The following is a 16,820-nucleotide window of genomic DNA, read 5'->3' as shown; positions in this document are numbered from 1 at the left end:
AGGAGCTTTTGCTCTCACTTCAATTTCCTTCCAACCTCAAAACCAGCGTTGAGGAGCAAGTGGGCAGCCCAGGGAACCTGGGGCAGCACCTGCCTCCTGGCCCCTGCCAGGTGGGCTGGACCTGGGCCGGCAGGTGCCCCGCAGAGGGAGCAGGAACACCTGCCAGGAGGACACAGCGTCTTCACAGAGCTGCTGAGACAGGTGGTTCACGTGACAGAGCGAGAGTGAAGCCAGAGAGGCCCTGGGTGGCACCTGCACAAGACCTTAAAGAGAAAATCCAGCTGCAGGAGGTGAAGCTCCGCTAGGGATGCAGGTTAGGGACCTCAACTTGGGGACAGGGGACAAGGCTGGAGGCCAGCCGGACACAGACCAAGGGCACCTCCTGGGAGGGCCATGCAGGGCTGACTGCTGTTGGCTTCCATCCAGAACCTGGGGCGACACCGTGGGCCTCGGGGGCTGGGTGGCCCTGAGGGAGCCATTTCCGGTCCAGCTGCACCTTGTGCCTGGGGAGCTGCCTGGCCTGCCAGCCTCGGGGCCTGTGGGGAAGATGGGGTGATGGGGGAGACAGGGTCTCTACCCACAGGGCACGGGAAGCGCAACCCAAGGCACAGAGGTGGACAAAGTCTCAGGTTTTGCAGGCAATGGCCCATCCTCCGTGAAACAATGCAGCAAGCCCTTTGAAGTTCAAGGCCCTGTCTTTGCCAAGCACATGGGGGCCATGGGGAAGGCGTGAGAACTGGCACAATTTCATGCGCCCACTTGCTGTTCCGTCAGGTCTGGTGATGGAGAGGCAGGTTTGAGCCCCCGAGGCCAAGGCCCTGGACTGTGTGGGTGATGTCCGGGACCCCAGGACTGGCCAGGCCCTGGCTCAGCACCGACGCCACCAGTGGCGTGTGGCCTCCACGATGCCTCAAGGAGGACCGGCAGCCCTTCCGCAGGGACCCGAAGCCGGTAACTCAGAATTCCATGAACATGGTGAGTGTGGACGCTGGAAGTCGCCACCAGCTGGCTCAGCCATACGCCCAGGGAAGCCAGGTCACGTCAGGGACCCTCAGAGCTGTGGGCCTGGCTCACGAGCCCCAGGAAGGACCCCACACCTGCCACCTCCCTGCCACAGCTCGGAGGTCTCGGAGCCCGGGGACACTCCTGGACCTCGTCAGCAGGCACCTGGGCGCAAGGGAGTCTGCAGGCCCTGCCCCCACACAAGGCACATGGGGGCGCGGCCCTGGATCCAGTGAGGGACCTGCAGGTGGGAGAGCTGCCCGGCCTGCGGCTCCGGGAACCTGTCCTTTGGCCGAGCCTCCAAGTGTGGCTTTCAGGCAACAAGACAGGACAACAGGAGGGGGCCCAGGTGGCTTCTGCCAGAGCCCTCAGCCCAACCTCCTACACAAGCAAGGTGTGAAGCCAGGCGTGAGGGCGGGTGGGCCGTCAGCAGAGAGGCCAGATGGCGAGCCCACAGCCCTAACATCCAGCTCACAGTGTGCCCATTCGCACCTCACCCGCCACCCAGGCGGCACGGAGCGCCGTCCTTCAAAGGCCTCCACAGTGGCCCTGTTCCAGCCACGGTCCAGATCAGCCCCACAGCACAGCACACACGACCACGGACTCCCAGTTACCCCGGGGGCTGCAGCTGCTGGGATGCAGCTGAAGGCGGGGCTGCAGGCACAGAGCCCAGGACGGTGGGACGGCAGCATGAGGTGGCAGTGCCCACCTGGTGCCGGTCCACACCCCGCCCCACCCCCGCCAACCTCTGCCCTAACCCTGGCAGAGCTCACAACCGGCCTCCGAGATGCTGTCACCCCCCGAATAGCACTGCACTTGTGAGGGCAAACTCAGAAATGGAACTGGGATGAAGCAATGGGCAGAGCGCCCCTTGGCACTGCAAATGAGCCCTGTTCCCTGTGCACCGAGCCAGCGAGGGCGGGAAGGGCGAGGGCAGGCCCTGGTTCACTCCGGCAGTGCTGACGGTGACAAGGGAGCCACGGCACGCCGTGCTTCCCCTCACACGCATCACGCAGCTGGTCCCTCTGACGCATGCTCCAGAGTCCAAGAGCAACTTGAGTCGTGTGAAAACGTCTCTCTCTCTCTCTCAGCTTGTTCGAGTTTTTAAAGCAACATTTGGAGAAATTCAGTATCCACGAAAGACAGAAAGCACTGTGAGAGCCTGGACATCCACCCCAGGCCCCGCAGCGCCCTGGGCTGGGCAGCCAGGGAGGGGCCCGAGAGAGGACGGGGCTGGAGGGGCCCCGGGCAGCTGCCCACACCCCTTCCGGGAAGCGGCGTTGTCCAGGCTGACTAATCTCCTGACGACATCGGCTCCCAAGACCGTTTTCCTGTAAACTGTCAGCACAAAATTCCCGTTGAAATTACGTGTGAGGACGCTCAACTCCTGGTTTATTCATGAACGAGTTCACAAAGAAAGCACACAAGCAGGGTTGGGGGGGCCCGGAAGCTGGGGGGAGGAAGGAGGCCGGAGAGAGCCCACGACAGGACCTGGGCCGGCCTCCGGGGCGGGGCAGACGCAGCGCCCTTCCCAGCAAGCAGGGGTTGGAGGGGGGGTGACTGGCTGCCCAGTGCCCTGCCGGCCCGAGGATCAGGTGACCGGCGGCTGTCACTCCTGCCCCTCCAGCCGGCCGCCCCTGCTGACAGAGGTGTTCACGGAGGCGGGATCCATAGCACAAGGCCCTCTGTCCGGGAGGACCACAGGCCCCCAACATGCCCACCTTCCGGGGACCCCTCTGCATTCTGCCCTGCTGCTGTGCCCAGTGCCCGGCGTAAGGCCACCTGGGCAGAGGTCAGCCCAGCTCTGGGCTGCCTGTACCCTGCAGACCCCAGCCAGCACCCCCACCCCACGCTCACACAGAGTCATCACGTCCTCATGGGTGCATTAGGTGACTCCCGGCCAGAGTAGAGCTGGAGGAGAAAGGAGGGGCCCAGGCTCTGGGCAGCACCAGGGAGAGCGCCCCAAGCTGCCCGTCCAGGCTCCCGGCAGAAGCAGAGCCGCTGGGGGTCAGGGCTGAGGGTGCTGAGGGCACTGGCTCGCCCACTGCTCCCCGCCGCCTCAGAGTCCCGACAGGGCTTTCCCAGACGGCCGCTGTGACGATGCCGGGGACAGAGCACCCTCTCGGCCCCAAGGGCTCTGCCTGCTGCGTGGGGTCACCTCTGCCCAGGGGCTCTACTGTCTGGCACCAGGAGCCATCGGGGAGCGTGTCCCTTTGCCAGAATCTTCTGAGCAGGTGTACTGGCTCCAAGGACTGGGGGCTGCATTTTGGCCTGAGCAACAGTGAGGGTCCCACAGGCCCCCAGGTCGGGAGTGGCCCCCTGGCCTGCATGAGCTCCCAGGCCCACCTCTGGGCCCCGCAGACTCAGGGAGTTGGAGTCCAGGGGGCTCCAGGGTGGACAGTCTTCCACATCCAACTATCTGTGGCCCCGGGGAGCCTGGGGCCGCCCAGGGGTCAGGCTGCTGCACTGACTCTGTCCCCAGCTCCGGAGGCACCAGGGTCATGCACATGCCTCCTCTTTACCAACAAGCCCTGACCGACCTTCTCCTCCCAGTGACTGGCCAGGGAAGCTGGGCTGTGTCCTGCCCCGTGGGTGACACTCGCCACCAGCACCTCAGACTCCAAGCCCCTCTTTTGTTTACCCTTAATTGACAGAGCATATGGAAGGAGTGATAACCACAGCAAGGACCAACAGTGGGGGGGCCCTGGTGGCGAGGACCCCCACCGCGGGGTCAGGGCCAGCGCACCCTGTCACACCCTGCTGGGGGCTCCCCTCCAGGCCTGCCCAGCACCCGCCCGCCTTTTGTTCCCTCGACCACCGGCCTCAGGGACCTTGGCTTGCCTGGTCTCTCTGACTCTTTTGAAACCAGGAGGCAAAACCCCCTCCCTCTGCCAAAAGGGTAATGACGGTAATTGATGTCATTTCCACCATTCCAGGGACAGTCTGATGGCCTGAGCCCCAGCTTGAATTCTGCTCCCAGAGCCCCCTCGCAGGTGTTTGTTTCAGGAATTAAACAAACTCAACCGGCCTGGGGTGTCCGCCGATGACAGGGACACAGAGACCCTGGTGGCAGAAGGAGGACCCCGCGCCCAGCAGTCCCTGGCTCAGCTGTGTCCCCAGGTCACAAAGAAGGAAGTGCACCCAGTGGACCGAGTCCCCGGCCCAGACATGTCACACCGCAGGCAAGGGCACGACATTGCTCAGAGCTCACGCTGGCTGCGTGGCCAGCCCTGATTTTTAGTTTTAAATCCGCAGATGCAGTTACACAGACACATAAACAACAGCTCGGGGGGCCCCTCACAATGCGAGAAGGGCCACGGGAGGGAAGACCCCTCAGCCTGCCGGCAGACACACGCACCTGCTCCCCACCCCCCAACTTCAGAGATACGGGGCGGCGCAGACCGGGCGCTCACATGGCCATCTCCACTCCTCGTCACGGGCGGGGGCCCGCAGGAGGTGCCGAGCCTCCGTCCCCGCTCCAGCAGAGTCTGCAGGTTACGGGGCCACAGCCGCGGGTCCCCGGCTGCAGGTGTCTCCTGCTCCTCCTCCGGAAACCCACACAAAGTTTCTCATCTGCGTACAAGGTCCCCCCAGTGTCTTTTCTAGCAGAAGCACAACTGTCCACCGGACTCCAAGAGGCCGAGCGTGCGAGCCAGCCCGAGCCAGCCCAGGGGCGACCTCGAGCAAGGAGGAGGCAGCGGCAGGCGGACCCAGAGGAGGAGGAAGCCTGTGTCCAACGGAGCAGCTCTAAGGAGCTGTCCCCAGACCTGCTCTTCCTGCAAAGAAAGCCTCCGTCGCAGCCACCAGCGGTGCCCTGTCCCCCTCAGAGAGGAGCCAGGCACCAGGCATCTGCCTTTGTCAGCGAAAGAACGAAGCACAGACTTACCTTTCCCCACAGCTATTGTCTGTCCTCGCTCAAAATGACATCACGGAAAGCAATCATGAAATTTACATGGGGGGTGCCGGGTGGCCGGGGGCGGGGCGGGCGGCTGCCTCCCCCGCGTCACATGGGGGCAGCCTGCGCCCGGGCCTCAGCGCAATATCCTCTCCCCTCCGCGCGTGAGCCCCCGAGCCAGCGAGAGGCGACGTCTCATTTACTTAATGACCGCTCTCATTAGCAGCGGTGGCACGGGCTGGCAGAGAGGCTCCTTTGTAAATACGCTACCCATGAACCCTTGGGGCGCCGATATATCTGTTTACTCTCCGAGGTGAAATAAATTTACAGTATAGCATCAGCGAGATGGGGCTGCTGACCTGGCAGCTGAGAGGGGCGCGGCCCGCGGAGCCCTCCGCGGTGGCCCCGAGCCGCGGCCGGAGCGCAGTGCCTGCCTCTGCCCACGCTGATGTATCATTAACATGCAGCACGGCAGGGTCTGTTTTTATGCAAAACACACAGAAGGGCAGGCAGCCCCGCCACTGCCACGCTCACCCCCCTGTGCTTTCTCCGCCAGTGGTTCAGTCCAATAATTCCTAATAGCAGCAACCGGAATGACAGATGCCCCGGTTAGCGCGGCTGCAGGCAAAGTGCTCCACAATATTTATTGGTGGTGGAGTGCAGGGCAGCGCGTGTCCCTCGGAGGGAGTGGGGGCAGCCTGCAGCCCCCCTGCAGACTCAGCCCCGTGACCCCCGTGGGGGTCTGTGTGTCCAGGTGCAAAGTGGCGTCCACAGCCACAGCCTGCAAGATACACTCAGACACACAAAGGGTCCACCCAGGAAACAATGTGCTTCTTTTATCGTGCCTTCCCTCTCTGTTTTAACTTTTAAAATACTAAAACTCTCCCAAAGAGAGCGTGGGTACCTCCTGAAGCCCTAAGGAGGGAATGCACCCCTCAAGTTCCCTGCTCTGCCTTTTCGAGTCTTAAACTGCCGGCAGGAGCTACCCAGGGAAAGCCGAGGGGAGCAAAGTCCACAACACGCACAATGGAAGTGCCCACCCCCCACCCCCTTAGGCAAACCAGTTGTCTGTTTTCTCATCTGTCACTCTGTGATTTTTTTCCACATTCAGGAGTAAATGCAGGAATTTCCTCAGAGTACCCAGGAGCCAAGACACTCTCACTTACTACTCAAGTTCCCTTTCCTTCCTGACGACTTGGGCACAGAGCCGGCCATCACCATAATCGGGCTGTCAGACACCTTCGGACACCTGGCCCGCCTGAGGGACGGGGGTCCCCGGCTCAGGGGTCCAGGGCAGAGACTTCCGGGCAGCCAATACCACTTCCGCTCAGGAGCACAGCAGCCCCGCTGAACTAGCACTGAAGGGCTCCAGCCACGGGCAGCGTGGAGGAGACGGAACAAGCGCGTGGAGTGCCGAGCGAACACGCCGGGAAGACCGGCGACAGCTCCCCTAGCACCCGCGTTCATCGAGCAGAGTTCTGCCTGCAGGCCGCCGACAGCGTCACCCCGAAAGGAGGCATGTTCGGCTCCACACGGACACACCGTGTTCCCCACACACGAGAGCCCCAGGCGACTGGGCACATGGGAGGCAACGTTTCAGATTGAGCAAAAGGAAACACAGGCCAGCCTTCAGTGGCCAAACTGAGGATGAAATATTGATTAGCCAAACGAGAGGCGCCTCCAGTGACCGCCTGCAGCTGCTCTCATTCCCTCGGACACTCACGTCCATTAGCACAGAAGGACACCACTGAGAGCTCTCCTGAAAAGCCGTTTTCTGTCTCCTCGGGACTCGCCGGGAGCGCTGGGAGAGGTTACACCCAAACGTTCGGGGACTCTGTTAAAGCTTATCAGCAGGCTGCAGGCTCAGGCGGCCCGCACGCCATTGTTCCAGCGGAGATAGACTCCGAGGGAGGGCCGGTGCTGAATCAGCCGATTCCCCAACAAAGCCCACTGTCTCGGGGAAGCACTTAATTCAGATACACAGCAGTTAAATGGGAAAGAACAGCAAACGCGGGCACCAACAGGGAGAGACCAATTTGTACCACAGGAGACCTGGGGCGGCAGGACCACTTTCCAGGTAACAAAATTATGTCTGTGCAAACCCACGTTTCAGTATCTCTCGGGTCCGCCCTGAGCTGTCCGCCCTGAACCGAGGGCTCTCCAGCAGGAGCCGGCCTGCGGGAGCCGAGCAGGGAGCCTGCGAGCTGTTTCAGGAGATGGGCTTTGATGAGAGCAGGGTTCAAAACCCTCAGCTGACTTGCACAAGGACAAAGGGTGAGCTACAGGGACGGAGCAGGGAAGGGGCTTTGCGGGCAAGTTTCTCAGGTCTGGCGGCCGAGGGAAGCCTGACGGGAGGGGAGGGGAGGCCGCCGCGCCCGCGGTCCGATCAGCACTTTGGACAGCGCTGCCGCCCGGGGCCTTTGTTCCCGGCGGTCTCCCTTCTGAGTGTCTCCGCTCTGCCAGTGGCCGGCCCTGCTTGGAGGTGACAACAGCCAGGTACAACCGCAAACTTTCTCGCCCACGTGACAAACACTCAGGCCATTTTAAACCTAAGACATTTTCTTTTCCGTAACTGAGCACTGAGCAGAATTGTTCTGTTAAGTTTGACAAGGAGGAAGTCACGTGTGACGGCAAAGTCTGGGAAGCAGACTTCCACAGGGAAACATCCACAGGGAAGCAGCCTTTGCTGGGCGAGAGGGTCCCCGGACTCCACCCCAGGGGAAGGAGGGAGAGGTGCAGAACCGAACTTGGGACCGAGGCCCGTTGCTGGGGAAACAGGCCAGGTGATTGCCTCGCTGGAAAGATAATTCAAATACAGAGTCATTCCTGCGCAAATGTGCACACAGACGTCCCAAATGCCTGTTCATTTGCTTCAGACAAACTCTTCCAAGCCATTTTGGTCTGAACTTTCTGCATCTGCAACTGGCACCCCCTTCTCTGGTGGCCAGCTGGGGGCGAGGATTTTCTTGGGGTTTTTGTTGTTGTTGTTTTTCCCCTGAAAGCTTCCCTGCAGATGGACGCCTGCCTTAAAGCCGCAGACGACAATTAGGGCCGTGGTGTGTGGAGCCGAAGTGGTCAGCATTAATATTGTATACGAACAGCTGAGGGCGCAGGGGGAGGGGGCGCGGCCCCCGCGGGCGCTGGCAGATGGAGCAGACAAAACCCGGAGCTGCCGGCACCCGGGGCTGACTCTGCCTGCCTGCCTCGCGCCCACGCGCAGTCTCCGGGCCGCGTGGTGAGGCTGCTTCGTGCCGAAACATCAAACATGCCGACCCCCCGAGGCTGCATGAACACACGTACGCACACAGACAGGCACGTCCCGGAGCAGCAGCGGGGCTCGCACACCGGCCCCTGCTCTGACTCTGACGCTGCACTGAAGGCGCACGTGCGGGGAACACAAGCAGCAGGCCGGGCCCCAGCCCTTCCGCTCCTCTGGGCAGTCCCCTCCGTGGCCCACACCTGCCCTCCACCCCAGCGAGCGGGCGCCCCCTGGCACCGCACCCTCCCTGCTGCCCCCCGACCGCCAACCTTCCGAGGGAGACCGGCCTTGACAGGTCTGCGAGCTCCTGGCCAGCCAGAGGGGGCGGTGAGCGGCACACTTCCTCGGGTCTGGCCTCTCTCCAGAAGGGGCCCTGTCTGTCACCTCCTCCGCTGCCCAGAAAGAAGCACTCAGCGCTGATGGGGACACACAGCTCATTCGCCCCTTTGGTGTCTTGGCAGAAGCACGTGAGCAGGCCCAGGGAGGGGGCCGTGGGCTGGGGGGGCTACGTACCCAGGAAGGTCCCGCAGAGCGTCATCCTGGCTGGGCAGGCCGCCTCCACGCCAAAGCCTGGGCGCACAGTCACTTCGTGCTGGAAAAAGTTGCGGCACAAACTTCTGGGTCCCAGGGCCCCGGGGGAGCCCCCTTCTCACCCGGCCAATCAGAGCAGAGAGCGGACAATCACAAACTGATGCCCTGCCAATGAGGCTTCTTCCCGACACAATGGGCCCGGCTGGGACAATGGGCCCTGCCTGCAGGTGGGGAGAAGGCACAGCCCCTCGCTCCCGCCCCGGACTAACCAGTGAGCAGGGAAGGGCCTTCCGAGGGTGTTCCCCTTCCCCACCCCCTCCCCTCCTCTCCTCCCCTTCCTCCTCCCGCCTGCCCTCCCTCCCTACTTCCCCCCAGAACAAGTCAGGCAAGAAACCTGGTGGGAAGCCAGTTGAACAGGTGGGGGAGGATCAGGTTTGGGCATCCTGGCCTGCCCCTAACACGATCACCAATCACTGGCTGCCTGGGGCCCGTGAACTATGGACCCCCACCCTCAGGAAGGGAGCCCTGGCAGGAGGGTGGGGGGAGGTGAAGGGAGGACCAGGAACCCCGGTCTGTGAGGTGGGGAGTCAGGAGGGAGAATTTGGGTTTGGACTCCTGCAGCTTGGTCCAGGCCAGGGGTAGAGAGGGGCCGGGTGGGGCAGGCAGCCCTTCCAGGGCAAGTCCTTCTGCCTCAGTTCCCCCCCCCCCCCCGCCATCTCTGACCCTTCACGGCCCACAGGGGTCATCCGGACCCTCCTGGCTCCAAGCCTGGTGCCCACTCACCCTGAGACAACTCAGTTTACCCCTGGGCCTCTGGGGGCCCACCTGCCAGTGTGCAGGCATCTGGCCCTGACAGGTGGAGGCACAGGCTGCTGAGGGTCTGGGTGTGGGCCCTGCCACTCTCTAAGGGGGAGGGAGCGGGTATGCGGGAGTGGACAGCTCTGTTGTCCCTCGATGTGGGTTCCAGTCTGAGGCTCAGGGCCATGACCAGGCTGGACGTAAGGGTGCGTCCTCCGATTAGGGGCCGGGCAGTGCTGGGGGTGAACGTGTGAGGCTGCTGAGGGTGCAAGGAGAGGGTGCAGATGGGGTGGCAGGGGCAGGGGGCTGCAGACGCCGCTGGGACAGGGTGAGAGGGCCCCTCTGGTCTGTTATGCCGCCGTCCTTGTCTGCAGTGACAGAGAACTGACCTTGGGAGAGTCCCATGACTCAGTTTCCTCGTCTTCAAAGTGAGGGCAGCAGGGCTACTCCCCTGCAGGTCTCAGACAGGGCAGTGCAGCTTAGCAGGTGCGGAGTCATCACCGGTGGCCCTGCCACACACCCCCAGGACCCCAGAGACCCCAGGAAACCCCTGCGGGCATCTCAGCTGCCAGGTGCCTACAGTTTGCAGTCCAGCTCCCTCCACCTGGTCCGACTCCCTCACCTTGGGGAGAACCTGACTTTGGATGGAGGTAATTTTTAAAGTCACAGCAAGGGATCTGTGAATACTTGTGCTGTGCCCTTAGTGAAACTGATGGCCTCCTAGGCCAGCCCGTGACAAAACCACTTGGACAGGTTCAGACTCAGGTGAGACTGGGAGGCTTCCCATCTGTAGGGTCTGGTCCCAGCTGTCCAGGCAGGGGCCACACCTGCCTCTCTGGGCTGCATGGACACGGCACCTCCCTACACGTCCCTGGAAGCCGAGCAGTGCACAGTGCAGCCACCCCACCCCAAGGGAGCCCTCGGGCATCACCACAGCTGCAGCCCCATTGAGGCCCAGCTCCTCCCTCAGGCTGGTTTCAGGTCACTGCCTGCCCAGAGTGAGGGGTCGCAGAGCAAGCTGAGGGCGCTCAGCCCCAGGTGTGGGGCCCAGGAAGCTGAGCGCAGCGTCAGAAAGCCCCCCAACCTGGCCATCTTGGGGTGGGGTGCAGCAGAGGGGGAAAGACCTAAGCAGGCAGCCCCACTGGAGAGTTCTAGATGCAGGACCATGAGCAGGGGCCAGACGCCTCCTGAGGGCCTCGCCCACTGGGCCAGGGAGCAGCTGACCCGGCAGGAGGGAGGAGAGAGGCAGAAAAGACCAGAGTGACAGGTGGGGTGGGCCGGGGCAGGACACCAGGGTCAAGGGAGCAGACGCAGAGATGGACACAGACAGACAGAAGAGGAGACAGGCAAGACCAAAGGCAAGACCAAGGCAGGGAGGTGAGGCAGCAGTCAGACAGGTTCAGACAGACAGATGGACAAAGAGGTGAGGAAAGGAGAGAAAAGGGGACAGAAGACAGGAGACACAGGGCCTGGTGGAAATCTCCCCGGAATTTGTCCTGTTAGTGGTCCGCAGGGGTCATACCTTGTGTGTGTGTGTGTGTGTTGTATGCATGTGTGTGTGGTGTGGTGTATGTGTGTGCGTGCATGCACGCATGTGCACACATGGGGGAGGGGAGGGCTCACACCTTCCCTGCTCAGGGTCTGTTTCAATGGCTGTGGAATTCTGCTCCAGGAACAGATGGCCTTGGAGATAAAGCTGCCCGGAGCCTGGACGGAGCGAGGCCGCGGGCGGTTGCCATGGCAGGCCAGGCTGGTGGTGTCTGCTTATTAGTGGCCACGAGGCTGACGCCCACAAATGTCAAGAAGGCTCCTGGGGAGGGGAGCCTGCAGCAGGGATGCTCCCTGGGCTGGTCATCGGCCCCCGGCACAACGTCGGCACTTGGAGGGGGCAGTGGGCACCGGCCCCTACAGGCTGCAGTCGGGGGACCACGACCTGGTCACATCAGGAGAAGCTGGAGGGTTCAGAGCTGCTGCTCAGGACGGCCAGCCCCTGGACTTCCAGCAGCTCCCGCTTGGAGACCGGCCCCAGGGGCCAGCCCCACGCTGGGTGAGTGAAGGCAGGCAGGCAGACCCCGGGCAGCCCCTGCCTCAGACACAGGGCCCGGGTGAGGGCAGAGGGCCCCGGGCCTCCCATCCCAGTGGGAGCCCTCAGCAGAGCTAGTAGTGGGGGGCAGCTCCGAGTGACAGCTCACCCATTACTCCAACAAGCCCATGAACCCCTGGGGGAGCCAGGCAAAACATCCCAACCGGTCACTTGACCCAGGTGTCCAGCCCCTGAGGAGGAGGGAGACATCACGTCTCTGCAGGGTGAGCCCCCTGCAGGGTCAGTGGTGTTGTTAATGACTCCCACATGTGGCCCAGAGTTGCCACAGGCCCCCAGGTCCCAGGACAGGGTGGGGACCGGAGTCCAGGGCCGTCCTGAGCCACAGCCCAGGTCGCAGCCTTCGCAGCACGAGGAGGCCTGGGCGGGGCGTCTTCAAGGGAGGCCCCGGGACAGGTCTCGGGACAGGGCAGCGGAGCCGCTGCACGGGAAAGTGCATCACCCGGGGCCCGGTCAGCCTCGGGCTCCCACACCAGCCAGTGGGCCTGCACCGGGCCAGGCCGGCAGCCCAGAGCCCCAAGGCCACACCCTCCCCTGGACCCCAACTGGCCTCCATGGGTCAGAGCAGCTGGGGACCCCCCACTCCCCATGTAACCCTCCCACCCCTCACACACATGTGGGGCACCCCCCCCCCGACCCGGAACCTGCCGGGAGAGGCTGCAGTGAACCCAACCACAGCCCTGACCTCTGCCACCCACGGGGGTGTGGAGGGACGGACGGAGGGACAGGTGGATGGTGGGCGGGTGGACGAGTAAATGGCTGAGGGGGGGTGAGTGGGTGTTGGGAGTGAACGCATCAGTCTGTGTGGGCGGGGCTGCACCTGGCAGGGACACAGGACACGGCTCACGGGGGGACACACGTGTGACATGCACATGGCCCTGGAGCTCAGAGCCCGGGTGTCCCTGCCTGTCCCAACCACACCTGCACCCTGAGGCCTGGGCCCACCCAGGGGCCTGAAAGGCCACAGCCCTCACCAGCCCCCCCCTGCCTCCCCCAGCATCCTGCGTCTGGAAGGACAGACAGACAGGCTGACAGAGCACAGCACAGGTTCCTTGATCCGGAGACAGGCTGCAGGCACTGGGAGGTGGGGCTAGGGACCCAGCGCCTCCCTGATGGTGGTAACCAGGCCCTGGGGACCCGGGGACAGTGACAGTGTCTCCCGACACAAGTCTCCCAGCCTGTGAGAAAGCAGAGGCCGCCCTCCAAAAGCCGGGTGCGTGTCCAGACTTGCGTTTGGAAGTTCAACCCTTTCCGCCCACAACCTGCTCACTGGACAGTCTCAGGACTAAGGAAAACGCACTGTACGCCCAGCACCCTCGGTCCTGCAGACGGGCCAGCTGAGCCTCTGCACCCTGCCACCCTGTTTGCAGGGAGCCCTCAGTGTCCCTGGGGGAGACCTGCGTGAGGCTCAGCCTGGGCCTCAGGGTGGCCCAGCAGTCAGCCCCCACCAGGCGCAGGGCCCCGGCTCCCCTGATCCGAGGCCCCTCACCCAATGGCACCCAGGAACTGAGGCCTGGAGGAGCTAATCACAGACCCAGGGCTCCCTGGAGGCCCCACACACCAGAGCCCAGTGTCCCCCCGCTGGCATGGGTGCGTGGCCGCAGTTCTGGGGAGGCAGCGGGTGAGTGGGACCCATTTCTGAGCAGCCATTGTCCCAGCACCTGTGCTCTGTGCCCCACCCCCACCCTCAGCTGCACCAGGCTGGGGCACCTGTATGCAAATCCCACAGAGGGGGGGCCTGCGCAGACCAGACGCCACCCGCAGGGGGCATGGCGGCTGGCCCCCACCCTGGGAGGGGTGAGCAGGGCCACGGGAGGGGGGCTGTGGCCCCACTTGGAGCTGGGGAGCCCACGGCTGAGGGACAGGACACTGGGGATGTGGGCCCAGCCGGCTCTGTGTGCCCTCAAGCTGCCGGCCGGCCCTTCGCTCAGCTGCAGAGTCTCCCGGGAAACACAGCAACGGCCGTATGAGTTCCCATGAAACAATAATGAAGACCGAGTCCTCCCCCGCAGGAGGAAAAGCGGTGCCCCAGCACCCCGGGCAGGCGCCCTCTGACAGTTACGGCGGGGAGTCGTGGCTGCGTCCGGGTGGGATGGACCCCTGTGCCCTGGAGCCTCCGTGGGGCCAGGGCCCCGGCACCTCAGACTGCGTCCTCCGAGGCAGACTCACCGGGAGCTCAAACACCGTACCGGGCAGCCCTCAGCATCACAGGAGCACAGGCTGAGCGTGGGACAAACACGCCTGTGCGCACGGGGCGGGGGAGGCGGGGGCCACACAGACAGGCAGAGTCCACGCAGAGTCCTGGGGTCACGGTGACGGGGGGGGGCAGTCTCAGCAGGACGCCGGGGTGCACGGAGGCCCGGCACCCTGTGCTGCCCCCTCACCCCTTGTCTTGGGCCTGACTCTGAGGGGGATGTCCTGACACCTGCTTCTCAGCCCAGGAAGACCCCAGGCACTGTGGGAGGCTCCAACGGACAGGGCGGCCCGCAGGCTCCCAGTGTCCCTGCTGGACAACCAGACACTAGTCACCAGTGTGTGGAGCAGATAAATGGGGGAGGGTCCTGACAACCTTCCTCCCCCACGCAGGGCGGCGGGTGGGAGGCTCCTGGCAGCCAAGGGCGCCCGTGGCAGAGGTGCTGGCCAGGCCCTGCAGCCGAGCTCAGGCCACACCTGGGGCAGGGGAGGGGCTGCCCCACCCACTTCTTGCTGGACTCCTGAGGGCTTCTGGGCCCTCCCTCAGCCCGAGCCCAGTCACCTGGGGGGCTGACCGAAGGGCCTGCCGGGGGCGCCTGCCCACCCCTGTCCCTGAGTATAGGAGGCAGCAGACGCTGCTGGGAGGAGCTGTGTGCACATCGTGTGCAACGCACCAGCACGCGTGTGCACGTGTGTGTACTCACGTGTGTGCCTGTCTGCGTGGGGCTCTGTGTCCACAGCTGTGAGTACACTCTGTGTGCACATCTCATTCAAGTGCCCGCGCACATTCGTGTACATGCACGTGTGTTTGTGCATGCAGGCATTGGGCATCCATGTTTTTGCACGTTTGTACACGTGCATGTGTGTCCGTGAGTGCATGTGCACATCTGTGGACACTCACCGTCCATCGGGAGGCCCGGCCGGGCCCCTCAGCCCGTCAGCAGAGCCCTCTGCTCTGCACCTCCCCTGGGTGGTTGTCCCTCTGGGCTGCAAGGTGGGAACCTGGGTGCCTGGCGTGGCCTGGTGTGAGGGGCTGTCGGGTCTGGCAGCGTCTCCCCGTCCAACCTGAGAAAGAGGGTCCACAGGCTGCGACCACGGCGCTGCAGCCGAGGGCTCCCTGTGGACGACGGCCGTGCCTTCACCCCCCGGCCTCTGGTGGTTTTCCACCCTCATCCTGCCGTGTGGGGCCCATACGTGGGAGGGGCCCCATCAGGAAGTGAGGCCCTGCAATGGGGACAGCGAGCACCAGGAGAGAACTTTCCGGCCACCGGGCAGCGTGCGAGGCGTCCCACCTCCCTGTGCTCTCTTCCTGCCTTCGTGGGAAAGTCCCCGTGGGGCTGGGGTAGAAGCGAGGACACCCCCTCTGCACCCAAGGCTCCCGCCCGGGGACCAGCTCATGGGGCTGGAGAGCAGGTTTGGGAGAAGTGAATGGTCTCCAGGGTGAAGTCTCCCTGGACTGGAGATGGTGCCCTTGTGGGGGCACCAAACACACCTGCTGTCCTGCACTCGCGGTGACCAGAGACCCGGCCCCAGAAGCTCCGTGGAGGACCCGCCACCTCTAACTTGGTCTCACAGAGCGGGAGGTCCACACCGGAGCCCCCTGCCTCGGGCTCCCTTTCTAGGGGACCCTCCAGGGACACTCACTTGCTCAGTGGCAGCTGTGGGGACACAGTGTGGACACTTACATGTGCTTGGGCCCGAGTCCGTGAGGGCCAGGATGGCCACCACACAAGGGGGCCGGGCCCTGGTGTCAGTTTTTGGAGCAGAGGCAGGTCTGTTCCCTCATGTCCTGCTGTTGAGGGCCAGACGCCCCAGAGCCCGCCCAGACCACTCTAGCTGTCCACCTGGCTCAGTCCCAGTGGCCTGCGGGGCCATAGGGGGTCTCTGTTGAGCACCCCCAGCTGCAGCCCCCCATTGGCGCCCCCATCAGGATAAAGGCCCAGGCCTCCACCTGCCCCCCCAGAGCTCGGCCCCAGTGGGGTCCATTCCCTCCCACTTCCCAGGCTCGGCCCACCCAGCTCCTTCCCAGGCTCCTCCCGCTGAACCCTTTCTTGGACACTTCCCGATGAGGTCAGGACGTCCCCGGAGTCCTCCTGGCAGCCCCTTATCACAGACGGAATTTCAAATGTCATTGTGCCATCATTTGTCCAGCATCCAGCTGCTCGGGGGCAGATCCCGGCGACAGCGTGAGTGGGCCTCGCCCGGGGCTGGCTCTGCGTTTCAGAGCAGAGTGGATGGAGGGGAGGGGGGGACGCGGCTAGGCCCGCGGGCACCCCACACGTCTGAGGGCAGCCGCGCTGGTGGGGTCTCCAGAGGAGGCTGGGAGAACAGGCCTGCTTCGAGAGCTGGGGGTGGGGGTCGGGGCCTACACAAAGGGCTCTGTCTGCCACGCTGGGCCCCGCACCTGCCCTGTCCCCATCCTCTCACTACGGAGGGGCCGGGCCTTCCCCCCAGGAGCCCTCAGCACACAGGGTCACCCCCTGCACTGGCCCTGGAGCTGGCTCAGACAGCCTTCGCCACGTGCAGGGCCCAGGGCTCGACACCCAACATCCTGGTGTACAGAGTACAGCCCCGCATCAAGGCCGGGTGCCTGGAGGCCCACAGGGCGTGGGCAGAGACAGGACTGTCCCCTCCCCAGGAAACGGATAGGTCCCCTCCTGCAGCCGCAGCAGAGGGAGCAGCTGTCGGAGCAAGGGTGTCCCCCACTGCTCCCCAGAGCCCTCCGCTCCCCGAGGGCAGGGACTCAACCCTGGGAAAAGGAGGGTCTGGGGGCCAAGGGGCAGCGCAGGGGGAGAGGGAGGTGCTCAGAGGGAACCTGCACCCGGCACCCTGGCCAGGGGCTCAGCTCCCGCCTCCTTCTTTGTCTGCAGCAAGCCCAGGCCCAGGTGCCTCTGGGTCTCTCCCCCGGGCCGCCACCTTCTCTGACCCACCCAGATCCTGGGGGAAGGTGAGGCCTCAGCGGCAAGTCAGCAGCAGCTGCCAGGCTGAGGGACGAGGGGGGTGGGGCAGGTGGGGGGCAAGAGTGCATTCAGTCGCCTGCA

The 16,820-nt window shown here is 64.1% G+C and overlaps 1 protein-coding gene across 1 annotated transcript in view; it reads right to left on the bottom strand.

The window, feature by feature from the left end:
* MYT1 (myelin transcription factor 1) overlaps nt 1-5,132 on the bottom strand; it is a 44,429-nt gene extending 39,297 nt beyond the window's left edge. The window contains exon 1 of the mRNA XM_037161593.2: nt 4,889-5,132. The gene's annotated coding sequence lies outside the window, so the exon portion shown is untranslated. The remainder of the gene's footprint in view (nt 1-4,888) is intronic.
* Nucleotides 5,133-16,820: the final 11,688 nt, after the last annotated feature.

Source organism: Artibeus jamaicensis, unplaced genomic scaffold, assembly GCF_021234435.1.
Source record: "Artibeus jamaicensis isolate MK-2021 breed Jamaican fruit bat unplaced genomic scaffold, CSHL_Jam_final contig_685, whole genome shotgun sequence".
Taxonomy (NCBI): Eukaryota; Metazoa; Chordata; class Mammalia; order Chiroptera; family Phyllostomidae; genus Artibeus; species Artibeus jamaicensis.
Note: the sequence above shows the minus strand (reverse complement) of the source record. Positions and strands in the feature narration are given on the sequence as shown.